The sequence below is a fragment of the Macrobrachium nipponense genome, chromosome 1 (assembly GCF_015104395.2).
Source record: "Macrobrachium nipponense isolate FS-2020 chromosome 1, ASM1510439v2, whole genome shotgun sequence".
NCBI classification, from domain to species: domain Eukaryota; kingdom Metazoa; phylum Arthropoda; class Malacostraca; order Decapoda; family Palaemonidae; genus Macrobrachium; species Macrobrachium nipponense.
In genome coordinates, this window is record NC_087200.1 from 52,965,514 (window position 1) to 52,993,461 (window position 27,948).

Sequence of the window (27,948 nt, forward strand, 5' to 3'; positions counted from 1 at the left end):
GAAAATATATAACCGATGGGTCCAACGATTTTCTAATTTTATTCTCAACTCTACCTTCGTGACAGCAAACCGAAGCATTTGAAGTTGGCTTTGCTGACGCTCGAGTCTTAGACTCAACATATCGTACTGCACGGGGTGTTGTCATTTAGTCTCCTACAGCCGATAAACAATACATCAAGGCGTTAACATTCTTTGAAAAACGATGTTTAATTAAACTAATTTTGTCCTTTCATCAATAAAATAATTTGCATGACACATTTAGTGGGCCTAAATTGGACTTCTGATTTTCACACATGATTAGCCTAGGTCTATTTGATACGTAATATAAATGAATAATTTAAATCGACTATATATATATATATTATATATATATATATATATATATATTATATATATATATATATATATATATATATTAATCTGCTTTATTGATTATTCCCGTTATTCTTGTTTTATTAGCCATATTCGCCTTTCTTCTTATCTTTTCATAATTGCTTAACATAATTACTCAGACCTAGCTATTCAAAGTCAAAAAGCAATCATAAAAAAATCAAACGAATATAATTCTGTCTTTATTTTTTATCGAATTCCTTGCATCATCATTCTGTTTCATTTGGACGAGTTGGAAAGCTGTGGGAGTCCAAAACTGACGATACAGGTTAAGAAAAGCTTACTTTCATTAACGCTTTCTTAGGTTGATCTTTCTGTAGCTATTCATTTCTTCTAAACAGAAATTAATTCAAATTAGTTTTACATGTATACTAGACCTACTACCATAAGCATATTATAAGTAGCTGAAAGGATAAGAAATATGAAAGGTGAACGTTCTCGTTCAAGTCTATTTCATATGTTTTTATTTATCTATTCATTTGTTATTATTTATTATTTTTTTTTTTTAAGAAAAAACCTACTGCTTTAATCAAGGGATGCTCTTTGACGGCTTACAGGGTTGTAACATGAGTGTATGCACATATTTTGGGGAATGAAAGATAAAGTTTCTTTGAACAGAAAATATTGTTTTTATAACATTGCATTTTAAGGCGTCCGTTTGTCGGTGCGGGGAATTTTAAAATAATCGTTATCATTAGTGATGCTTTCACGCGATGGAGTTCGTAAAGAAAGAAGTCGGCTCGAGTAAGACCACCGGTGGTCTTGGCTCGAGTCGCCTGAGATGGTAGAAGAGAGCGGAGGTGGCGGGTATAAGAGTGATGGAGTGATTAGCCGATGTTAATAAAGTATCTCCAATAATAAAATGTATCTTTTTAGATTGGAAGAAAAAAAAAAATGCATGCATCATTGAAAACTGTTTCCCTCCCTATCCGTGGTATTCATTGGCCACGATAAAAAACAAAACAAAAAGAGTAAGCCTAACTTGAATCTCTCATCCATCAAAGATACGTTTGCTTATTCATTAGACTTATTCATTAGACACCTATCAAAGATTTCAAGTGTAGATTTAAAAATCTCTTCCTCTCATCATAAAGTATCATCAGACACCAGTCATTAGCGTAGAGCTAGTCATGATTCCTGGTTCAGCAATGCCGTGACGATGCACTAGAATTCAAAATTCACAAATGAATGTTGCTCAGCAACATTTACACTACTGTATTGACTTGCTCTGTTGTGGTGCTTTGAGGTGTTCCACCTCCAGGCCCATGTTCTAAATTTTGCCGTTCTTTAAAACAATTATATTCATCTATGTATGATTCTCTCCGGTTTATTAAAGCTTTCTGATATCTCTCCAACAGGAACCTGCACCAAATGCAGTGTGCAAATAATTGTCTCTCGCTCTTAGACCGATAAATGACACATTGACAGATTCCCGTGCACATAACATCAAAAGCAATAGAGTTAGGTTGCTTGGTTCACACTGTTAGGATATCGTTTTTTTTTTCTTTTTGTTTTTAAATTTGATAGCATTTTGTGAGATTCCAAGGTTTTTTTTTTTTTTTTGTGTAAAATTTAACAAAATGGGGAATAGTTCAACTACCTTCAACTTAATATTGAAAATGATAATTTAAGGACTATGTTTATGCGATACTACTAGTGATAGGTGTCTCCTATCTATTGTTAATGTATATCTATGGTTGTGATATGACGTTTTTTATCACTTCGTTTCGTTCACGTCAATTTTGCATATGGAAAATAGTTTTACACAATAACATAACATAAATGTTCTAAAGATATCAGTGACTGTTTTTAACGTCATTACACATGATTTCTTCCATCTTTGAAAAGAAAAATCGATAAATAAGGCATGAATCGTGCGTCAGGCAGGGTGAACGAAATATTATGAAACTCTGCCAATAGTTTTTGGCCGACAGTACTTAGCCGATTGCGTCTAAAAACCAGTCTAACCCCTACTGCTTAAATAATAATATAATATACGGTTCCTTTCTAAAAACTATTCTATATAGTTTACGTTTTTAATATAATTTTGATAAAATTAAACAATCATTTTTTGGGTTTATGTCCACCTCCTGGCCCACTGTGCGCGGGGACCGTACGGATCCGTGAATAACAGGGGGCTAACAAAGGTCAATCGCGCGCTCCCACAATCGCCCACGAATGACGGACGACCTTGCCAAGTCAGAAAACAATGTACTTATATTATGTAGAAGAGTATCGTGGCCAGGTCGAACACACGTGCTAAGGACTTTAAATATTCTATACTAAGATCCGCAGTTCACTTGAGTTGAATATAGAATTGAGATCCATGGCCAAGCACTGGGACCTATGAGGTCATTCAGTGCTGAAACAGGTGAGAGTAGAAAGGTTTGAAAGGTGTAACAGGAGGAAAGCCTCAACAGCAGTTGTAGTAGGTATCAGTTGTTAGGAGAGGGTGGGGTGGGGGGATAAGATGGAAGAAAGAGAATATTAAAGTAGGTACAGTAAATGGAACGAAATGGGTTCCAGGTACGGGACGAAGTAATGCCTAAGGTTCACAGCATGAAGTGCACTGAAGGCACTAACACCCCCCCCCCCCCCCCCCTACCAGAGACACGTCGTCGTTGAGATCATCTCTCTATGCGGAACCGGGATGGTTCACCATCTGTGCATTTCCGTCCGAGATTGACGTGATCGTCTTTGTTCCAGTATTCTTTCTCTCTTTCATAAAACTGCAAAAGTCTACAGTCACCAGACTTCTTCCTGGATGATCATCGACTCCAGTTCAGCTGCATCCCTCCCTCGATTCGGGGTTCTTTCATCCGGCCATAAAATCTCCCACTTACCCAGGGACAGGGAGCCCAAGGGCTTTCCAGAGGAAAGACCTTCTGGGAGGGATCACTGACGACAATCTGCCATCGCTTGAGGAGCCAATTAACTGCATCTCTCTCTCTCTCTCTCTCTCTCTCTCTCTCTCTCTCTCTCTCTCTCTCTCTCTCTCTCTCAGTGAGTCTGGGCTAGATGTTGGGCATTTGTATAATTCATTTAGAAGATTAGAAATTAATTCATCCTTATCATACCATGCTATCATAACAGTTTAATGAGATACCAAATCTTCATTTGCTGCCACTTTTATTTGACGTCTTCAGTGTTATAGAAACGTAGAACAAGTGTCCAACGAAGGTCAAGGGTTTATCATACAAATTTCGGATCCGTCATTTTACGGGAAGCAAGATTCCAAACCGGCCCCAAAATACCTCCAGTAAACGGCACGAGTATTAATAAAGCAATCATGAGCAGCTCAGCTAAATACAAATGGGCATTTCCCTTCCCGGTGAATCGTTTTGAAGGAGTGCACTATGAGTAATTCCTTTCATAGTGGCTGATGAAAGCCAAAACAGAACATGACGCCTTGGAAGAAATCGCCAAGTCAAGAGACTTCCCATCAGCACTATTGAACTGACACAACGGATGACCAGCACTCGGCAGCAATTCCTCTCTCAATGAGACACTTGGCTCCACCGAACGATCCACCCAAGGCCATTTCCCGTTCCCGTGACGACACATCACCACCTTAATGGGGGCGAGACGGTGGGTGGGAGAGAATGGAGGCTACGCACTGACCGAACTTCCCCGGTTCCCCCATTCTTGACGAATAGGGGTCCTAGAAGGGGGTTAGGGGGGTAGGGGAAAGGGGGTTAGGGTGGGGGTTGATTAGTGGCAGGGCATGGGGATCAGATGAAGTAGCGAGGTCAGCGCTCCTGCTCCTTCCAACCGGTTCTGGCGATGCTGCCCACAATGGGCAGTGAAACGGAAAAAGCCAACCAACGCGCAAATATACGTCGTGTGTCGGTCGGTGTTCACAGACGCCCTGAGAAGTGAATGCTACTATAGCGGATTTAACTCGTCTGGGAAATGAGCTCCGCCATCTAGCTTTTAAAAATTTTATGTATGATAAACTGACTGAGCTGCCTCTTCATCGACATTCCAAAATGGCCTAAAAATGAAACCTATTCAATAAAAATGAGTTACGAAAATAAAAAAAAAAAGTGGGAGGGGTCACTTCCCCCCATTGCACAGAGTAGGGGTGGGGGAGCGAGACAACCCAGGAAATATCAAGAACTTTCTATTAACATTCAGGATTACGAGAGCTACAGAATGTCACGAGGGAGAAGAAAAGGGCGAGGAGATTTCAACGCACTACCGACAGCAATCCCCGAAGAGAGTGCTCGATGCTGTCACATGAAGGAGAGCGCATTTTATTTGAAAAAGATATTTATTTGGCTGAACTGGAAAACATCGCCTTGAATTGTTTCACGGTCACTTGTTTACGACCACGGGTCAAGTAGCTACAGTTTATTATAGTGGTGCCCTTTCTGACCGCTTCATCGCCTCAGCAGTAACCCCGCAAGCCTTCTTCTCTTCACCTGGGTCACTTGACCAGCCTGGATCTCTATCAGAACCACCCCTTTTCCCTTGGGAACCCCTTTTCTCGAATAAAACTGCTGCTGACCTCCTGGTCAGGCCCAAAGAAAAGGACCAAGCAAGCAGGTGGTCAGCGCCTGACCCAATCACCAGGCAGTCCCGAACAAAAACAACTTGAATGGCGCGAGTCACCCGTCCAGTCTCCTTCTCCTTCTCTTCTTCTCCTACCTCCTCCACCTCCTCCATCCACACAAACGTGCGTCCCAGTCGGCCACGATGCACTTTCCTAAAACCCATAAAATTTAACTCAAACGTAAACGATACAAACAAACCAGTACATGTGGTCGAAGTGCTCTCAAATGTGTCCCGCCTTAGTTAATTAATATGGAAGTCAGCTCTGCAGTTCACGCTGCCCCCTGACCCCGTTCCTCAAAAACTTTAGCCCAACACCTGTCTTCGAAGAACTGCTGCTAGAATGAGTGCATAAATGATATCCTCAGCGACATTATCGTACCAATTCGTACAAAATGACTAAAAGATTTAAAAATACAATCCGGAGACAGGTAACACGAATTACCTGAAAAACAAAAGGAACAATTGGGAATGGGTTTTTCTCCACACAAAACCTACCAAATTCTGACTGCCAAGTGCACCATGTCGTACCAATAAATCGCGGAATTCAGGTAAAAATGTCAAGAAAAAGTCAACCTTTCATAGATAGACCCGATTTCCGTATAGATATCAGCAAAAGACTGTAAATAACATCAAGACTAGTATTTCCTAAATGACCAGACCTCTCTGGAGGGTGGGGATGTTTGTGTCCTCCCACGAGTTTTATCTCCCATTACGGATGTCAACTATAATTTTTCCCGTCACGCAGAATTCTAAACCAATTAAATAGGTTCACGTTTGATACAATTTTTTTATGCAATAACAAGAAACGGAATCAGATTTTCTATCAACACGGCATCTCATTTTGGTGCTGTTACCAATATTTCAAACAGCCCCACGTGCGTTTAAACCCACGGATAAGCCGCTTAGATTTTCTCGAAGGGACACTTTCGGTGGAAGGGTAGTGTCTGGATGCATTTCTCCTTTCTACAATTATCTTGAATTCTCAATATCGTAGGTATAGAATAAATTGGTGAGCAAGGAAATACGAAATAAAACAATAACAGAGTAAGTTTGAAGAGTGAAAAATGAACAATCGTATACAGACATATTCCCATATTCACTCTCTCTCTCTCTCTGACTGATCCACATTCTTGATGTTCAACTGAACCTCAGTGCTTGGTCCGGTCCTCTCCCGAGATATGGTTGTAAGAACTGCAAAGCTGATTCAACATTCAGGCAAAGAAGTCTCTAAATTCACCTCCAGGAATCGTGGCTGTTGTTGGGAGCTTTTAGGATCAACTTTCGTTTTGTGTTAACATTCCTCCGCGTTATATTTCCCTGTCGATTACCACAGCTACGTCATGTGTCTGGTTTCTAAGACTGCCACCTCTTCATGTCAAATGAGAGAGAGAGAGAGAGAGAGAGAGAGAGAGAGAGAGAGAGAGAGAGAGAGAGAGAGAGAGAGAGAGCGCGCACTGGTTATAATTGACATAACCTCCCATACACTGAACTCACTATCATTGTCTCACACAATATAAAACATTTTTGGTTCCTTGTAACATTCGGGAGAAAATTAAAATCCGGGTTTACTGTCAACACTGATACCAAACAGAATCCGCATTCATTTATGCATGATTTTTCGAATCAAGTTCCCTTTTCACCTTTCCTTATTCTCGCCCTCTCCTACGGGCCCCAACAATCAGCCAGCCACCTGCTTCCGAGATAATATAGTTATCCAGGTAAAGTCGGTGGGGGAGGAGGAGAGAGTGCCGGTGGAGTGTCTAGTAGGGGTTTGGGTTGGGGCTTTGGGGGCGGGGGGATCGACGGTGACAGATGGAGAAGATGATGCTTCCCTGTTCATGGCCCAGTAAACAAGCTCTTCATCCCAACCAACGGCAAAATGATTTCGATAACTGCGTCCTTCCAGGTTCTTCCTTCCTTAGGACCCAGGACGTTTCTTCTTTGACACAGATGGAGTTTTGCCGATCAGCTTAATGACAACGTCCCTCTGGATGTCAGGAGTGATAAAAATAGAGTTCATCCCAATTGAAAGATGGCAGGTCTTCAGACTAAATAATTCGTAAAACTTGGCAAATGATCAAGCGAAGGGAGTATTCATATCTTACTTACAGTACCGAGCGATTTTACAGTTTACTGTTTTACTTGAGACCATTCTGCAACGATACAAAAACAAGTAAACATTCTGACAAAACTGCAGTAGGAAAAAAAACAAGCTACAATTCAGACAACACTGCAGCTAGGGAAAAAACAATACTGCAAGCTAGGGAAAACTCCAGCCGTTAGTACTACTGTAGCTAGGGAAAAAACAATAACTACACCTTTAGACAATACTGCAGCTAAAGGAAAAAAACACCACCTACATCTTTAGACTATACTGAAACTAATGTAAGGCTATGAGAGAGAGAGAGAGAGAGAGAGAGAGAGAGAGAGAGAGAGAGAGAGAGACCAACAACACAATGTAGTAAGAGAGAGCCATCTGGCGACCGAGACACTAACCCAAGCATGTGGCCACAACATCCTGACGTAGGAAACCGAAGAAGTGTTGAGGCCTGTCGCATGTCACATGATATTCCAGTCACTCAACCCAACCTGGCTGTCCTACTGTAACTACTCTATAACAAAGAACACAGAGAGGGGTTCGGTCAATTCAGACCATTTGGGTTGTGAATGTCACAGGAGACTAACTTCAAAAAGAACTCGAGCGTCGACGGTTTTCATTGAGGATTTTGCAAGTCCCTCCAAGTCAACTCGAAAGCTTGAAAATGAATAGCATCAGTGACCCATTGCAAACAACCCCTAGAATAAAAAAACAAGGTGCATTTTGCACTGAATGCTGCAGGACTGCAACAGCAGCCTTCAATGACATGATCGTGCGCGATCACCACCATGGAAAACTCCTCCAGGGCTGCTCAATGCTCACTGTGGGCCATCCCGCATCCCGGGGAAGGAAACTGAGAAGTTCGTCACAGACAGAGGATGTGGCCAGCCATCCGGCCGAGGAACCCTTCAACCCACCCTCCCTTGTGTTCTACGAGGGAGACAGACAGGCAGACAGACCCTCAAGATGAAGGCTGTTCTTTTACCATACCGTGGGCGGCCTTTGCTGGAGGAAACTGCGGTACACAAAGAACATAAGTACATGAACTTGCGAAGGAAAATATGGACCTGATCATGAAAGGCTCTTCGTGAGAAGACTTGGCGCCTCTCACTTGACGTTTTAACGTTAACACTGATGAGGAACACCTCGAAATCTTCGCTTGTTTATTTTACTTAGTAATATCGTTTGCAACATCATTGTGGGCTCTTATTATTACACAGATTATTTTTCACGAGATTGTGAATATCTTAGCATTCACCACACATGGCGAACATTCTTTTGAACGGGATCCAAACAAAAATACGGGACCGACACAAGTTTCACGCTCATCGCTGTAGTACATATGAACTGCGAAGGACTCATCGCACTGGGCTTGACACCGCTATAGTGTGTTTACTTTTCTAAGAATGCTCTGGTGGGGTCAGGTAGAACAAGCAGAGTTGTCATATCTACGGGTACGTAATTCCCATTAAATGCTTCCCGCATATATAATCCTTCTCAGGAAGATTCGCTTTAGACCTTGGGAGTCGAGGGAAAGGGTTTGCTTCTTCTCTGCTGACTTATCAATTTATTTTTTTTTATTTTCATTCCCGATTCTATTTAGCTATTCTTTCTCTTTCTATAATTATAGATGCGCTGAGTGGCCTGTTGGCTCCGGTGTTTGGACTTGAAACATAAATTCATAAGTCAATTAATCTATTATGCCCTTAGAAAAGACAACCACTCATTCCTTCTTTGCATAACATTATCAAAATCATCCAAGTCAGTCACAGAACCCACTTTCTCTTTTCTTTTTTGAAACACTGGAGATTTCGGAGATTTCATTATATTTCCCGTCTCTCTTGCTTCCCTGTGAATAGTCATTTCTGACACTTTTGTTGCTTCAGGTGGTCTCTGGATAGCCTTCGAAACATCAGTTACAGGTCCTTCATGATGTTTTTATAAAATGAACTATTTCAGGAAATTAAAGACTATTTCCTTGGCCTCAGGTGGTGGGTGAAGACGTTTACGGGAGTCACTTGGGCTGGGCTGTCCATACTTTTCACAGTAGGTGATCGAGAGCAAGTATCCTTTAATGATACTGACCATGACCCTTTAAATCCTCTTAAAAATCATAGGTCCCCTAAACCAAGGCACTCGGTGGTCAAGCCTAAACTCAGATCTGGCATCGCCGGGGAAAAAATGATGCCATATCTTCATTTTCATTAATGAAACAAGTTTTAACGAAGAATATACGAAATAAGATCTATTCAAAATATCTGATGCAAACAAAGAACCACATTTCAAGAAATGAAAACTATATTTCAATAGACTCCAAGAAGCTAATATGATTACCATAACACGAAAATTGGCAACGTACATCTGTACAAGCCACATCACAGCGATCTTGGAAAAGTAAACGCACTATAGTTATCAGTTGCCGTTGAAATCACCAGTTACCGACATTACTCTAAAACACCCGTTACCCTTTTACTCAAGCCATTAAGCACCAAAATAAACGATCTCATAGTTTCCCCGCTTACGTCTACACTAATAACAGTCAGTAGTAAAGGCTAAACAAACAAACAAACAAACACACACACACACACACACACACACACACACACACACACACACACACACACACACAGAGAGAGAGAGAGAGAGAGAGAGAGAGAGGAGAGAGAGAGAGAGAGAGAGAGAGAGAGAGAAATCCGTAATGAACCACATGAAAAAAAAAGCATATGTTCGTGTATACTCCGAAGAAACCTGTTTTCTAGCAAGGGCCGACGGAGGCCTCATAGCAAAAGGGCAGTGAACTCCTCCGAGCGCCCCAGAGGCTTGACCCTCACAAATACCTGTTGGCCGACGACCAACAGAAGTGAGCGATTCCCGAGCCAAGAGGTCACAAAATCGTGCGTCATCATCACAAGTCTTTCAAAGACAAGACCTATTCATAATTGCCAAAGGGCCTCAAAACACGAATATTCATATCGAATAGGAAACAATTTAATTCATTTCCTTTTAATTGATGGTTAAAATTGAATCGTAATGTCCAAAATCAACACACAAAACACGATATATATAGATATATATATATATATTATATATATATTATATATATATATTATATATATTATTATTATATGAGAGAGAGGAGAGAGAGAGAGAGAGAGAGAGAGAGAGAGAGAGAGAGAGAGTTGGTACCCCATTTTTAGCGTGTGTGTGGTCACTTGCCGAGGCAGGCCTGGCTCTTGTGGTTTGGGGAAGGCGCGGGGCTTGGAGGAATCTCCAGGGTACGGGCAGAAACTGCTATGTCGCTGCACTGAACACCCCCCCCCCCCCCCCCCCCCCCCCCCCTTCCAAACATCCTCCAACAAGAGCCCAGCCACTCATAAGTAATATTCCGAGCCCCCGGACACTCAGCCCCCATCCCCGAAATCCGCTGCCGCACACAACTACCAAATATCCCGAAAACATGAGGTAAAAATACATAGGGTGAAAGTAGTCACAATATTTACTTAAGTCAACTTTTAAATGGAACATGGTCACTTCCGAACCTTTTTATTTACAATTCTCGCCCATTTATTTACAATCGCGCTATTTTCCCCCCTCCTGACCCATATGGTATAGGCGTCACAAATTGATCAATCGCCTCTCTCTCTCTCTCTCTCTCCTCTCTCTCTCTCTCTCTCTCTCTCAGCAAGAAACTGAGGTTACAAACTTCCTGGTCTGGCCGGTCAGTTTTTCTAAGCAGTCCCTGCCCGAGGTTCTTCAGACAAGACTGAAGAACCTTTGGCTCTCGGGAGTCCTCTGACCCACTCCGCACAAGCGATGGCATTTGTTCTTAAGACGGGAACTTCTCTCACCAGGAATTTCACATCCGGGCAATCTGTGCGTCCTCAGCTCTAAAGGAATGGCCCATCACAATCAACGCGCACAAGAACATACCGCTCGAAGAAGGCAAATTTAAAACAAAAAGAACCGAAGAGACTCCTTCCTATTCTGCAGGAGCTACGATACTGACGAGAAAACACTAAACGACAATACGAAATATAAGCAGCAGCTTATTTTGAAAACGTACAAGGGGCCCCCAGAGAGGACATTATCCCTGTGGAGAGCTGAACATCAAACCAAACAAAGTGAACAAAAGGAAAGGCGAAATGCCACGAGAGCAATTGATTAAAACACCTGGTGACAAATTCACCCTCGATCTCATGAAGGCGAAGAGTTGGCTACTTTGCATAACGAAGAGAATGGTTGCTCTTCAAGGAATGCTTACAGTATGCCGGGCAGGCAGTAAAAAATCACGTACACATTAAACTTCAAATGGCGAAAAGTCAAAATGCACCACTAAAACATCCATTACATTCACTGTAACTTTTGTCCCTTCAATTGCATTTACCCAAAGAAAATGGTATAAGTCATCCAATCCTTTCATCTGCATTTATCCAATGGAAATGTAGTATATCATTATGCATTGCAACACTAGTCCTAAGAATTCGACTCATACCATCTATCGCCCTCACATCCCAAACCAGCCGTGATGCTTCTTTAACCCTGCCCATACCCCAACCGTGCCCTACCATGGCCCTACCCTACCCTACCCTTGACAACACCTGCGTTTCTTACACTCCACCGTCACAGAGAGAGAGAGAGAGAGAGAGAGAGAGAGAGAGAGAGAGAGAGAGAGAGAGAGAGAGAGAGAGAGAGAGAGGCGTTGTGTAGTGTTCAACATGGGAGAGTTCTCCTCCCGTATCACGTCCTAATGGCTTGTGGTCAAGATGTTTTATTAATGGTCCCTCTCTCTTATTCTCCTTCTTCTTGAAGATTCGGGGAGCTTTATTATTCCGCCAATACTACAGCAAAAAATTGCTCAGAGGAGAGATCTTCCATCATCTGAAATATAACCATCTTTTATTATATTTCTTGTTATTATAAAACAGGTTTAAAAGACTGAACAGCACCCCTTCCCATACTGATCTGAATGATACCAACGGCCATATGGTCTGAACTTAATTATCCTTCTCTATCGATTTATTCCATATAACGTTTTCGGATTCACATTACAAAAAATTCTGTTCACAGGATTCCAAGAGCGAAAAAGGAGATTCCATGACAAAAAAGAATGTGTATTAAAATGAGATAACAAAAATTCTTCAAAAGTATATTAAAAAAAAACTTCACAACACACTATTTTTACTCAAAAGGGGCTGTAAATGCCCGAAACCGTATGATGATGATGATGATGATGATTATAATTATTATTATAATTAAGTATTTTAACCAGACCACTCAGCTGACTTCAAGTTTCCAAAGGGCCGGTCGGAAGGATTAGAATAAAATATTAGGTCTTGTCCTGAGGCCAAGCACTGGTGAAGAAACCATGTTGAAATGACGCCTGAACAGACTTAATAAACACGTATGCAAGAAGGTAATAGATCTGCAGTCATCGCCTATTTACGCTGAGCCTAATCCAGATACGAATCAGAGTAACACGAAAGGAAACCCCCCAAAATGTGAAACATTTCCGCCATTCGGACCGTACAATAAGAGGCCTTTCCAGTACAAAGAAACCCCCGAAGCTCCGTCGCCATGGGCTTAAAATCATTCTAAACATTGGAAATAATTGGTGGTGACAGCTGGGAGATGCCTACCTGACGAGACTCACTTCACCCCTCAACACCCACCCCCTCCCTCCCCCGACCCCCATCGCAGGTAATCCCACAGTGCTGGAGGTAGATAAGTGCACTGGGATTCCCACTGCCCTTATCTACCTCCAACACTATTAACCCAGGACGAAGACTCGTCGAGCTTTCCCCTGCCTCTGCCAACTGACAAAATCGGACAAAAACCAGTGGCCGGCCATGAGGACAAGACGACGACGACGACGAGTGTGACAAAATCATAACTGCTCTGCTGGTTCCTTTAAGACAATCACTAAACGGGAGATTTTTTTTCTAATATGAGGGGATAGACGTGTGAATAACAAGGAATTAAACAACAGAGTTCCACATGACAAGGGAGTTTGTGAACACGAATTTTAAACACACACAATCATGAGCACAAACACACGTAAGTATCGTAAAATAATAATAATAAAAATAATGAAGGTGAACTGATCAATGCAATGGTTTCTGCCACACCATTGCCTACTAAACTGTCCTTAGGCGTGGAGGTCCCGAAAGAGCGCGGGAATTCATACACACTGCTACTGATACAGTTTCTCACGATTGTATAAGGGGCGAAGTTCAACAGGAAGAAGTGGAGACAGCGCCAAAGGCATTAAAACCCGTCGAAAGAAAGAATCACTGACAAAAGGAAATAGGCAGATAGAGGAGATGAAACCAAGAGGCGGGGCAACCATACACACAAACATTCGAACGCGGCTGACAAAATAAGAGGCCGTTGAAGCAAAGAAAAATTCGTCACAGGGCAAAACTGCACATTTAACAACTGTAATGCACACATGACTGAATAACGGAAATAAGAAATATATTAAGTATTGTTAAACATGAATACTTTACTTATTCATAGAGATGTATTATTAGGTCCAATATTTTCAATTTATACGACTAGTGTGTCAATACTTTTCTCTATTTGGTTATAAGAGCAATCATCAACCGGACGACTGCTGCCAATTTAATTTCAGTCGCAATGCACTTCTAATGCAGTCTCTCTGCGATACATGCATTTCTGAATAAACTTCACTAGGAAAAACAACGCGAAAGGGCTTCACGAGCACCGCATCAGAAGGGCTGGCCAGAGACGAGGCATCATCAAATTCATCATGTGAGGAGGAGGAGCAGGAGGAAAGGTTTACCCACCGCTAGCGATACCCACCATTGGTGGAGGTGGTTTTACGAAACATGACCTGAGGGAAGGAGAGATGTGGGGACGAGAGAGAGAGAGAGAGAGAGAGAGAGAGAGAGAAAGGAATATGATGAAGGACTATGACATCACCATTATTAACTCGATGGGATAAGAAGGCGCTGGCTGTGTGTCGAGGGCGGAAGGGGAGAGGGAGGGAGGGTCTGGGATGGTGAAAAGCGAGGAATCCAAGGCCGAAATTCTACTCAATACCTTCAGCACCTACTATATCATAATGGGTACATATTGGGTAGATGCACCACAGCTCTTTCGTTGCATCTCCAACATACCCTCACGAGTGGTGCCCACACAAAGAAAATATTTGAAATACAGGAGCTGAGCAATTCACAGAATTATTTCACAGAATTTGTACGACACAAAAGGAGGTTGTCCGATGCATTTTTCCTAACTATATAAACCTGAGGTCATTTACATTAGGAATGAACTCCAGCCTTTATAAGCTGAAAGTCTTTCCTAATGTACAGGATCGAGGGTTGGTATATCATGTAGGAACAAGCTGCATTTAAACAGGAGACACTTCCGTTACCTTCAAGACTATCAATCTGTTCTTCAACAGACAACCCCAACCACTCCCCCCAAACCCTATCATCACCCCCAAAGCACACAATCGTCAACCAAACTGTTTTACGTTTTCAGAAGAATTTGGCGGCACGACAATACGAGGTCTCCTCCTCCTACCTAACAGGGGGAGGAGGAAGAGAAGGAGGAAAGACGAAATAATCCTCTGAGAACAGAAAAAAGTGATCTACTTGATCAAGTGAAATGGCCTCCAAAGCACAAAACACTGAAGGATTAAAAGACGAAGCAGAAGAGGAGTCTATTATAAGATTTATCAGACCCCACATATTCCGCAGCGACATCCCAAGCCATTAGAATATTAAACCTCCACGAATCTTAATAATGTGAGAGAGAGAGAGAGAGAGAGAAACCTGCAATATCTTACAATATTTTCGCTATATATACATATATATTCACTACTTGATATACCGGTGTCTCCTACTTAAATAATAATAATGGAGACATTTCACGAGTTGCCAGCAAATAATGACACAGTGACGGCAGCCCCCTAACAATCATAACAGCGACGACTCCAAACCGCGTAGATTATGGAACCGACACTGCCGTATCAGAAGTCGCTTCTACATCGCCGGAGACCGACATGGCAACCCCACGAAAAACGAACGATGACGCGAGACCCAAGAGAGAAAGTTGGGGAAAGTTTGTGACAATGAGCTATCGAGGAGGGGGGGGGGGGGGGGGGGGGTTGGAAAAGAGCGGGCTGGTAGGGGAAGAAGTAGGCGGAGAATGTAGCAGCAAATTGACCAAGCACAGCATTCTTACTTTCTTTTAACAGAAATTCACAAGAAATCCCCCCCCCCCCCCCCCCACAAGAATCCCCCCCCTTCATCACTCACTCATGCAAGTCCTGGAACTGGAACAAGGGTGGCTTTCATCTGAACGTGTTCACCTATGAACGACAGAGCGCTTACGACTGCATTGACGACTATCACAGCCAAGATATTACTTATTATATCTTCGAGTTACTTTCAATGGAGGTAAGAGAGAAGTCTCTATAGCATCAAGCTCGCGGCTATAATTCAGTGATGAAACGTAGTTTCGAATTAAGGAGTGGAAACGACTTTACAATCCGAACGCACCTTGCTATATCTAGGGAATACGGACGCTTGACCCCAATGTGGTATACGAAAAGAGACGTCATAACTAAAGACAGGGTGGAGGGGGGGGCTGTATCAGAACAGGGTATAGTATGTATATCCACGGATGATTTAAGTCCATACATTATATTTTGCTGAATGTCCATAAATTATTTTTTCCCCAAGCAAAACAAACATACGTACAAAAACAACCCGGTCGACATGACAAACCAGACACTTGGAAACCCTATTATTATTATTATCATTATTTTATTATTATTATTAAAAGAGTTTAACCAAACACCGCTGAGCTGACTCTCGGTTGCCATATGGCTGCCCGAAGGATTAGCATGAAATATACCGGGTCAAGGCCACAGGTCAGGAAGCACTGGGACCAAATACGTCATTCTTTGGAAGCTTGAATTTCACGTCAATGGGGCCGTTTGTGTGTGTTTGTTTCTCAAGTGATTAGGTTTCATATATAATAATAATAATAATATTAATTCAAACAGAAGCCATTGACTGAAAGTTGAATCGAGTCGAATATAGAATTGAGGCCAAAGGCCAAGCACTAGGACCTACGAGGTCATTCAGCACTGAAATGAAAACTGACAGGTGCAACAGGAAGAAAACCTCAAAGCAGTTGCACTATGAATCAAGTGTAGGAGAGGGTGGAAAGTAAGAAGAAGAAGAAGAAAGAGAATATGAAAGGAGGTACAGTAAAAGGAATGAAAGTGGTTGCAGCTAGGGGTCGAAGGCACGCTGCAAAGAACCTTAAGTAGTGCCTACAGCGAACCGTATGAGGTCCACTGACGGCACTAACCCCCTACGGGGTCATTGATCGATAGGTCTCAGGGTAAAATAAGACACCATTCAAAACCTCACGTCACACTTGACCCGATCCTAACATCAATAAGCACTGTCATACTTTATTCCAAGGCAATAATAATAATAATAATAATAATAATAATAATAATAATAAAAAGTATGAGCCACAAACGCAAGGACTCCGATGTCTCGGTCACAGGCTGCGAACATTCTTGATTCCAAGGTATATATATACTACATAGAATAAGGTTGCTTTATTCAACAGCGTCACGCCTTTTTCGTATGCGTTATGATGTCTGTACGTTCAAACAGGGTTACGGACAATGAAGTAGGTTCTTTTTCTTGCGCATATGGGTGTTTGTCAAGTGTTTTTTTTTTATAGGTTTTTTTTTTAGTAAGATGACTAATGCTGATGCAGTACTGTAAAAGACTTACTTCAACGCTACGCTCTCCGCTGCAAGGTCTGGATTATTGGTATACAAAAACTTTAAAGCCATTTTGTTTAATCGATGCCCTACGATATGGAAGATCAAACAGTGAATGTGGAATTTGCAGTGTCATTAAATCCATCCGAAGAAGAATAAACTACCTCCTTGCGAGAGAGAGGAGGAGAGAGAGAGGACGAGAGAGAGAGATGAGAGAGAGAGAGAGAGAGAGAGAGAAAGGAAACCACTATTTCCCAAAGCTACAATTTAAAATGAAACTTCTCTTATCTCAAGTCAACAAATAGTTGAGAGATATTCACCTCCATACAAATCGCTCTTTACACTTGAGAGAAACAGCGACACCCAAACACTTCAACCTCAAACAGGGAGCAAAAAACAACCGCCAACCCCTCCCCCTGGGTACCACCACATTACGTCTAGTTGGAGCCAACAAAAACCTGCCCATATCATCTGAAGAAGACTAAGAAAACCGGGTCACGGCAGGTAGACGGCGCCGTAGGTACTTCAGGTGAGTTTCGCTACCTGTACCGGCGCTACGAGTCCGAGATGGCGCAGTGAAACGGCGTTCCTCAAGTTGTACACAGTCATAGAGCCAATAAAATGTTTACAGTAGAGCCACGAAAGAAAAGGCAAATCAGCCCCGACTTTGTGAAATGACAAATACAGGACGAACCTCGGGGAAATCACGCGGCATTCTTTACAGACCAGAACTACGCTCCAGAGGCCATGATATTGATGATGTAGCTGACCGACGGAAGAAACCATTTATTGTGCAGACTTAACAGAGTACAGCGCAACAGGCAACCAGCGCACATTTTCCCAGAGATGTAACAGAGTACTGGGACATTTCCCTGAAAAACGCGGGACGCCCTATCATAAAAACTAATCTAGAATTTTCTTGAAATATAATCTTATTGTGTTTCCACCCCAAGTTACCATGAACTAATTTAACCAAACATAGCCTAACCTAACCTAAACTAGGAGCATGAAAAAAAAAAACCGGGGCTTATGCAATACTAGCCACATACATCTCGGGAATTTGCAACCAAGACAAGGAATGCGTATAGGGGAAAGCCCTCTTGGATGGATGGCTCTGGTCGTGGCATTATATTTACCTTTCCGCCCTGTTGATTACTACACAAACGTCATTCATCGGTACTCTGGTAGTATCACAAAACAAATGTTTACAGGGGAATTACAATATAAGTAAAAATTACTTTATAAAAGCACATTAAACACTCAGGTTTAAAGCTAAGTACTATATTTCGAAATTAAGTCCTTAGCTTTAAACCATACTGTTTTAATGGGCCTTCAATACTTTACACGTATCCTTTTTTAACAGAAGATTTTATTTACACACATACAAACACATGCAAAGATTATTGTAGATTAAGAAAATAATTTTACTTACTGCTATAAAAAATATGCATCTTATTAGTTTTCTATCGCGAAACAAAATTGCTATAGAGTCATTAACTTGAAATTTGACAAGAGAAATTTTGAGGAAAAAAAAAATAAATAAATAAAAAAAAAAAAAAAAAAAAAAAAGGCAAAACGTAGCGCTCACGTGACCAAGTGGAAAAGAAAAATGAAAAAATCTGTCTCCAACTACATTTGCCCTTTCAAGTGCTTTGCTACTTGCTACTCGTTGACGGTTTATCCAGGTCCCTAACACTTCCTTAGCGCTCGTAGCAGGCCCCTCTTTTATCAAAGAAACAGTTTATTAGTGGGATGTATTTTTTGACCACAGTGCAAACTCCATTCTCTCTTTGGTCGTCCATATCACAGCGTCGATTAAACAATAAGTTTTGAAGTTTCTTTTCGAAAGATACTGGCCTCCTATGTGATGCCCCTTCCATATAGTCCGAACAGTTACTTTTAACTATTCTCTCTCTCTCTCTCTCTCTCTCTCTCTCTCTCTCTCTCTACACACAACGCAGATCACCCGGCAAACGAAAATGGCGTAAACGCACTGTCATCAACGTCACCACCATTACTGGATCTCATGGGAGACGAAGAACGACCCACAATGACCAATAACGAAGCAGGAGAGGCGCTTCAGGCTACTCTACCGCACACCCCAAGTTCACGGCAGTCCATCCGCGCGTACTTCTGATGCTGTTCTCTACAGTTAAAATATTGCTGCAGCGAAGTAACTACTTATATATCTGAAACCATTCTAGACTGTAGTCGAATAAACATGACCCAAATTCTTATGGGCAGTCGCCCACCCACCCCCCGGCCTCGTGCTCCTGGAAAGTCCATAATCCCAGTTATTTCTAAACATACTACATACAGGGCAGTGACCAAATTTGCATATATAATCGCTTGAATAATAATTTCCATAGCCATTATGTAAAAAAAAATTCTTAAAACAAGTTCTTGAAACAATAGAGAGAGGAGAGAGAGAGAGAGAGAGTCTAATATAGTTACTATACTTCTTACGAAATGCAGTCAATAATAACAGCGCCACCGAAAGTCGGTTTATATTATTACAGCATGAACTCCACTACTTGACTCCCAGTGGGACGAAAGAGAGCGGCATCAAGAACCCAGAAATACCAACCTATAACCACTACAGACAGCAGCTTACAGGACACGACGAAAACCAACAGTAAGGGACATTTCCTACGACGGGTTGTTCTCCTCAGTCGACCTAAAAGAAGCCAACTTCTGAGGAAGATCAGTAGAATGAATGAGTCTCCTCCTTTCTACTGGAAACAAAGATTCGTATATTCAATCTGGATTTTCGCTTACTCGAGGAGTAAGCCTACAAACTACTCTTGTGTTGTTGGGGGGGGGGGGGGGGGTGGGGGGGGGGGGGGGGGGGGGGGGGGGGGGGGGGGGTTAACAGGTCTGAAAAAGGTGTTTCACGTTGAGTTCCAGATACAGGAATTTCAGGATAGGATATTTAGTATTTATTGATCAGAATGAAAATGTAAAAAAATAGGCAATATGCATGTTAAACAGTACAGGACAATGATCCCTAATAAAATACTGCGTACTTATTTACTAATTTCGTTGGTGAAGCAACGCTCTATTGGACTGTAGACTTTAGCACGCGCACCGAGTAAGCTGGAGGTTGGGTCAAGCCTAAGTTATGCAGGTTTCCAGAAACTTGCTTATCATAATGGAAGACTGACGACCCGGCACATTATTCAACCAACTATTATTCACAGGACCCATTTCCTACAGTAACTTATAATATATATATATATATATATAGATATATATCTATATATATATATATATATATATTATATATTATATATAGATATAGATGATAATATATCACTATATATATATATATATTAATTATATTATATATATATAACTAATCGATATATAATAGGCTTTGAGATTGCGATAATGAAAAATGGCGCATGTTCTGAAGTGGACTCTCCCAACTGACCCACTCTGCCGCACTCAAGCCTTGTCTGTCTGTTTGGACTGAACGCGGGGTAAAGCTCTCAAAATGGAGGAGGAGGAGGAGGAGGAGGAGGAGGAGGAGGAGGAGGAGGAGGAGGAGGAGGAGGCAGTCCTCCCTGCAACCTGTAAATCCAGAGAGAGAGAGGCCACAGCTCGCAACAAGGATCCACTACCTCCCTCCCTCCCTCACCTACCAGAGGGGGCTCCAATCGCTCCTTCCACCGGAGGCAGTTTAGCAAAACGCGAGACTCCTGGTAACGCCACAGCTGCAACATCAGCAGGGAAAAGCAGCAGAATGAATATTCGCAGAGCTACAAAACAAAGGTTTCCGGGGCGGAAATGAATATGACTGGAATACCTAAGCTTTGCCAAAGAACATCGTACCTCAACTTCATCTGAACCTTAACATATTTCCAATAATAAAGGTCATGCGGAATCCCCACATTCCATAGGATTAATCTACAGCTGAACCTGTTAAATGCAGGGACAGAGAGAGTCACAGAATGAGTTGCTGGTAATAATATTGAGTCGAAATGAGTCCCGAATCGAAAACCATTTGAGCTTGATTCACTCGATGTGAAGACCGCAGGATGGTCGTGGCAACCGGTAGGGTTCAGTCCGTCACCCCGATCCTCGCCTGGTTTCTAAGGAAACCTGTTTTGTGTGAAATCCCGGTCGACTCTGAAAGAGTCGAGGCAGCCGCACAACTGTTTGGATTTCGCTCCTCTCTCTGTAGGGTTCTGCACCTGTGTGATTCACACTGTTGTTGTTGTTTTTGATTAAACTGACCTTGTGTCAGCACGGGCTCTTGCTCACAGAGACGCCCGTAATTCAGGAAAAATTCACACTATAACAGACGATGACTATAAACAAAGGTGGGTGATTCATACATGGAAAACGAATGGGTCATTTTTTTTTAATTCAATGCTATGCCCTTTAAAGATATATCCTACAAAAAAGCAGAACGTCTTGTGAAACCTTCTTATCGTATTAAATAATGAACGCTTCGATTTCTACCAATATTTCTTTCTTTTGCCGCGAAGGCCAATTCCAACCACATCAATACCCTTTGCAAACTGCTACTACTTCCAGGAACGGGGTCGTGAAGTCACAGTGTTTTATTCTCCCTGACTGGGGCCCCGCTCGCTAATTCCTGATTTGTAGGCTAGTGTTGCACCAGCCCTGGTTTGGTTTGGTTTGTTTGTTTATTGCCATGCCCCTAGGTTAGGTTAGGTTAAATTAAAACCTCCAGAGTTTGGTTAGATAAGGTAAGCAACCGAGTATATTGGGTGTGGTAACACAATGAGATTATTTTCAAGAAAATTCTATGGTTATTTTAAGATATGGCGTCCCGCTTTTCTCAGGGAAAGGTCCCAGTAGGTAGGTACTCGGTTACATCTCGGGAAACTGCGTCCTGCCTTTGTTATTCCCGTCAACAGACAGCACCAATCCGAGACCACAGCGCCTTCTTTTGAATCATCGACAAGGATGACGCCTCCGTAAAAGAAAAAAACCAGTTGACAAGTCACCACCGCGTTGTTTTTTTAAATAAGATTAAGTAGTTGAGTTCCCCCTCGCTCCCTCCGCACATCTTATTTCTCTCTCCTCAGGTGTCCCAGAGCGTGAAATTAGAGTCATAGACAGACACTTCCACCCAGCTCCGTTAGCAAAACCTACAACGCTGGCGTCAAGGACAACTCATCCATTTCCTTTGACGACTGGGCGACGGCGATAGCAATGAAAAAAAGGCGACAATCATAAGGCCAATTGGATGCTTATTATGTGACCAATTATGGGGGACACTGGTTCCTATCTGCTAACATTTCTTATCCTGCACACGACCATTAAACTACGGTGTGCCATTACCTATCTTGACGAGGGCAAAAATGAACTACACTTCCTCCAAGGTCGAGATGACTCAGTTTGACAAAGGTTAAAGAAGTGATTGTTCGCAAACCGATAAATACATGACGTACATCTTCAAGGAATGAAATCCTTCCTTCTCAATGACTATACTTGAGCAGTCTCTACAGATGAAATCGAACTATGTATGTCGTAAAAGCAAGTAAGCACTTCTCTCCTCCAAACATTTCACTACGACCTAACTGCTTTCTTCCACCTTCAAAAAAAAAAAATTATAAGACTCCACGCGTAAGAACCTCTGATGACGTCATGCGTGCAAGTGAAGGCCAAATCATTTAAGATGGAAAAAATAAATAAATAAATAAATAAAAATGCGTCGAAGTTTCTTTGGCGCAATTGAGTGTCCTGTACAGCAAATAATCAAGGCCACCAAAAATAGATCTATCTTTCAGTGGTGTCGGTATAAAGCTGTATGAGCCGCGGCTCATGAAACTTCAACCCCGCTACGGTGGTGCCCTGGCCTATATGGTGCCAGACGCACGATCATTGCTAACTTTAACCTTAAAATAAAAACTACTAGGGCTAGAGGGCTACATTTTGGTGCTTTGATGATTGGAGTGTGGATAATCAACATATCATTTTGCAGCGCTCTATTTGCAACAGTTTTTGAGATCTGAGGCCGAACAGGAAAAAGCGCGGACGGACGGACAGACAGACAAGGCCGGCAGCACAATAGTTTTCTTTGACAGAAAACTAAAACAGCTGATTCTCTTTAGATTAATGTGGTCACTGAGACCATTCCGGCTTCCCCGTGTGCGCTTAACTCTGATCTAAAAACTTGGCAATGAAGAACCACAACGCTATATTTTTCTAATTAAAAAAAATCTGATATATAGCCCCAACACACAAAAAGCTTACAAGTGTCATAACTTTTATTTCTTCCCAAGAAAGGGGACAAAAGCCACTTAAACGTAGGAAGCCGCTTTCCTTCTATAACCGCAACAGCTACGCGCCATTGCCACTGCGATCACCTTGATGTCATTTTTGGTAGAAATACAATGAAGACGCCAACACGCACCTCATAACTCACTCTCTCTCTCTCTCTCTCTCTCTCTCTCTCTCTCTCTCTCTCTCTCTCTCTCTCTCTCTCTCATATATCACCTAGCAGCGAGGTCAGTTCAAAAGTAGACCAGAAAAATACTGCGCCAGAAACAAAGACTACTGAGCTTGAATAGTGTAAATGATGGTGTTATCAGGACTATTAAAACAGAAAAGATAGAGAACTGTGCAATGACCCGATGTCAATATCGAATTTGTTGCAGCAGACAAATGATTTCCTCGTGCTTTCTCAATATAATTTAAAGTTTAATATGCCCGTTTCATATTTCTCTATCACATTCAAAAGGCTGGAAGTGTGGGACGCTTGAGCAACTAAGTGTCTATCATCACCCAGGTATAAATCCTGAGAGCCATATCACACGGGTAAAAAATAGCAAGCCATTTGTCACCTACTGATAAATCGCACTTCTCACTCACTTCATTTGTGCACTTATCCTCCTCCTGCACTTCAGCGATGAATCTCAAGAGAGGGTGTCCTCATTCCACCCGGATGAAACCATTCACACGTTATCCTTAAGTCTCTGAACTTGAGAGTTCGAAGCGTATATTTTTTTTTTTTTTATTTTCAAGTGGGTTGGGGTCGTCAGATGACGACGGCCACAAGGTACTCTTGTCGGACTCTCCATCATCTCCTAGGACGTGTATTTGAGGGACCTGCTACAGTTTACACGACCAATAATCGACCTGGTACTGGCTAGTTTCAGACTTTCAAGTTGGTATTGCCGCGTTTTTCCTCTGTCAGTGGCTCCTGAGCCTTTAAATGTGCAACTCCTAGATTATACAAGCGTCCCCGTGAGCTGATGCAGATTGAGGATTTGAAGTCTTTCAGAATTCTATAATTTGGAAGATCAAAGGGTGGATGTGGAATTTGCAGTGTGATAATGGGGGTCCTGCTACTCGTTAACGGCTTATCCAGGTCCCGCACCACTTCCATAGCGCTTATGGAAGTGGTGCGGGACTTGGATAAGCCGTCAACGAGTAACAAGAAATGCTTTGCTTTTCTACTGGGTACCGCTCTTCTCATCTACAGGACCAGTTCCACTGCCAATTCAGCCTCCATCCGAAATAGGAGGGACTTATCACATCCCGTCTCCCAACTGCAACAAACTCATGCTGGCACGTTCAACAGTCGCCTCTGGAATTGAATATAAAACCATTTCAGAGCACAAAAGCCACCAGGTGGTCGTCCTTCGTCCATCATCATGACGAATACCTAATGAAGGAAGGAATATTTTCTCTCGCACTCACACAGCTCAGGCTTCTTAGAATTGAGGCAGAACAGGATTGATTGACAAGTCAATGAAAGTGAGTCGAGTTGAATATAATATTTGGGCCAAAGGCCAAGCACTGGGACCTATGAGGTCATTCAGCGCTGAATGGAAATTGATAGCAAAAGGTTTGAAAGGTGTAACAAGAAGAAAATCTCAAAGCAGTTGCACAATGATCAAGTATTAGGAAAGGGTGGAAGTTAGATGAAGAAAGAGAATGTGAAAGGAGGTATAGTAAAAGGAACGAAAGTGGTCGCAGCTAGGGGCCGAAGGCGCTGCAAAAAAATGTGGTAGGATTCCAAAAACCCGCAGGTTGTGTGTGAAGTTGTGAAGTTCTGCCTTAATGAAATGAACATCCAAATAAAGTGAAGAGCAGTCATAAACACACCAAAAGTTATCGGAAAGGTGGAGTTACGATGAAGAAAGAGAATGTGAAAGGAGGTATAGTAAAAGGAAACGAAATTGTCGCAGCTGATAGGGCGAAGGCTTTTGTAAAAAAACAAGACGCAAATTGCCACAGGCGCGACACACGTCGAATAGTCGGTGGATTCCCACACACAAACCGCAGGTTCCTGTGTGTGAAGTTGTGAAAGTTTGCCCTTAACGAAATCGAACATCACAAATTAAAGTGAAGAGCAGTCATAAACACACCAAAAGTTTTCTAGTGTTATTTTTTAGTCGCTGTCACGTGCAGGTTGAGGGCTTTTGGTCCAGTAGCGAAAGTGCAGCCTGGTGGCAATTTTGTTAGCCGTACAGAATGGAAAAATAATATCAAAATAAATCCAATTTACATATCTATACTTTTAAATTGGCCCTCTTTTCTTTACGGTGCATATCTCCCCCTCCCCACACATACCACAACCAGGCGCGCACACAAGCACGGGAGCAACTACAGTAAGTCTACCACACATTTAAAGGGCTTTTGGTTGATGTTGCCAACCGCAACTTTTAGGCGATGCTTCGCCTTTCTTCTTTCTGTACAACCGAGTTCGTGAACATCCGCTTTCGCACCAGCCGTGAGGGGAAAGGAAGCGGGCCAGGTGTTCAAATGCTGTGCACATCCTTCCATCCTGCGAATCACACTACCGTCCAATGAATTCGGCAGGACAAAGGCGGTAGTTAGTCTGTTAGGATGTCCACATTGTTCTGAATTGTTATTTTTTTTCTTAAGTTTGTCAACTAAAGACTGATGGATCGATTTGTTTTACCGACACCTGCATCTCCATATGATGGGCCACCGCTACTGCAATATAACGGTCTAAAACACAAACAAAGATGACGACTCCAAACAGCCGCCTATCGATGATGAGTCAAATTCCACGCGGACACGGACACAACCCTCCTCAGTGGGATATGAGATCAGCCTAACATGCTTTTTGTTCTGGCTGGGAGCACCTCTTCCCCTCAGTAAGCCCATTTTATTTTTTTGTGAGCACACACTTACCGATTTCGTTGATACACGATTCCAATCTGGATTATACCCGGAAATAATGCTCCCGTTTGACATACTCATTGTTCCAACACTCCTCTGATTTCCAGCACCTCAGAGGAACAACTCCCTAGGGTGAGGCCTTCCCGTTGTCCAGCCCAAAGGCCTGAGCCAGCCTCTCGTCAGTATGACAGAGCTTGGTAGGGAGTTGCCGCTTCGACCCCGTCTCCAGTCCTTTTTGCCGGTGCATGGCCGCGAATGCTCACGCAAAGCAAAACGTCGCCTGGATTTTATAGACGACACGTAAAAAGCAATACGGCCACATTTGACAAGTAGACTCACCAGGATGTAGGAATACTTTGGAATATAGAATTTAGGCCAAACGCTCAAAGGGAAATTGACAGTAAACAAAAAGCTTGAAAAGAAGGAAAACCACGTGAGGTGCATTAATGGCACTACTCTCCTACGGGGTCCAGGAACGTAGGAAAAGCAAAGCATACAATCCTGGCAAGATGGCCTCGTCACCAGTTTTGCCTTGAACAAAGACAGACAAACACCAAGAAAAAATGAATAGGTGTCACTTCCTCCAGGATGTTGTTGGGGCGTCGCCACTAACCTACAAAACTCAGATAGGTGAGCCCGACTTTAAGACACCGAGAACGGATACTACGCCCTTCAAAAGCGACGGCGACGCCGACGAAATACTGCACACACGCCCTGCTTGAGATCACTGCTCAGGTTATCACATCATTTTTCATCACTTTACGCGACTTTCCAATCCAATGTCAAATGAAGCACGAGTATTCTATTTTCTACCTGACCTTCTATTCGTAAGCGCTTTGCGGTCGTACATTAGTTAGAAGCCAATGGCATTCATTCATTCATTCATAAATAATAGGCTAAATAATGTCATATCCAGCACATCAAATTCTCTTTTTATATTTCCCCCGAAAACCTTCCACACAGACAAGACTTGAAAAAAGGGTCATCGGAGCAAAAGACAACATACTGGAACGCAGTGCTTCCTTGATGGGTGCTTCCAAAACCCTTTTGACGTATGATTTAGGGGTTATGACCCCACCATAGGATTATGAAAGCGGGCATGACCTCCTAAAGGCAAGCGGGGGTCGAAATGGTAGGGGGGAGGGGAAAAAAAGCTCATCCAGACGTGAGGAGTATGTAAGGACGAAGGGGTATATACACCGAATACGACTAAAGGCTGTCGTCACTCAATGTCACCAACTGAGAGCACTCTTTTTTGGCATTTGACTGAAATAAAAACAGCTATAAGACATTTTCATCAATTGAAACATTTTAAATGCAATCTTTAATGCTTCGAAAGAGGGCGAGAAATTCACACTTCACTGATAGTACCTGGGTCATTTTATAAACAAATATATGACACCAACAACTACCAACAAAATGCCGAACCATTCTCCTTAACACACCGAATGATTCTCTCTAAGGACCAAGAAGAAAGCATATCTGTTGCGAGAAATCATTATAGCCAAGGATGTTCCACCAGTTGGCAGGAGGAGTTCAAGGAACTGGAAAGAAAGTCAAATAAGTCATGCCATGCAGCCCAGGCTGAGCCCGAACCAAGTTCCTGAGATTATTTTCAAGAAAACTGTATGCTTTAGTTTTGAAGACATGGCGTCCCGCATTATTCAGGGAAAGGTCCCAGTACTTGGTTTCATTTCGGGGGAATGCAGCTCGCAATTGAAGCTGGCTGGTAAAATATCCTTCACTTAATATGCAATTTACAGAGAGAGAGAGAGAGAGAGAGAGAGAGAGAGAGAGAGAGAGAGAGAGAGAGAGAGAGAGAGAGAGAAATGGGGCAAGCAATATGCGAGAGCTACAATGAGAAATCCTGACTACTTTTGCTTTAGAAGACCGCAAGGAAAGTTCTCAGCGCTTTCACCGACCTCAGTGCAAGCGACTCAACGCAGACACACAACCCATATAAACCCCCCCCCCCCCCCACACAGAAGGAAGG

General features: G+C 42.5%; 1 protein-coding gene across 1 annotated transcript in view; it reads right to left on the minus strand.

The window, feature by feature from the left end:
* Positions 1-27,948, minus strand: part of LOC135219303 (hemicentin-1-like) — a 113,823-nt gene that overhangs the window by 54,034 nt on the left and 31,841 nt on the right. The gene's annotated exons all lie outside the window — the stretch shown is intronic.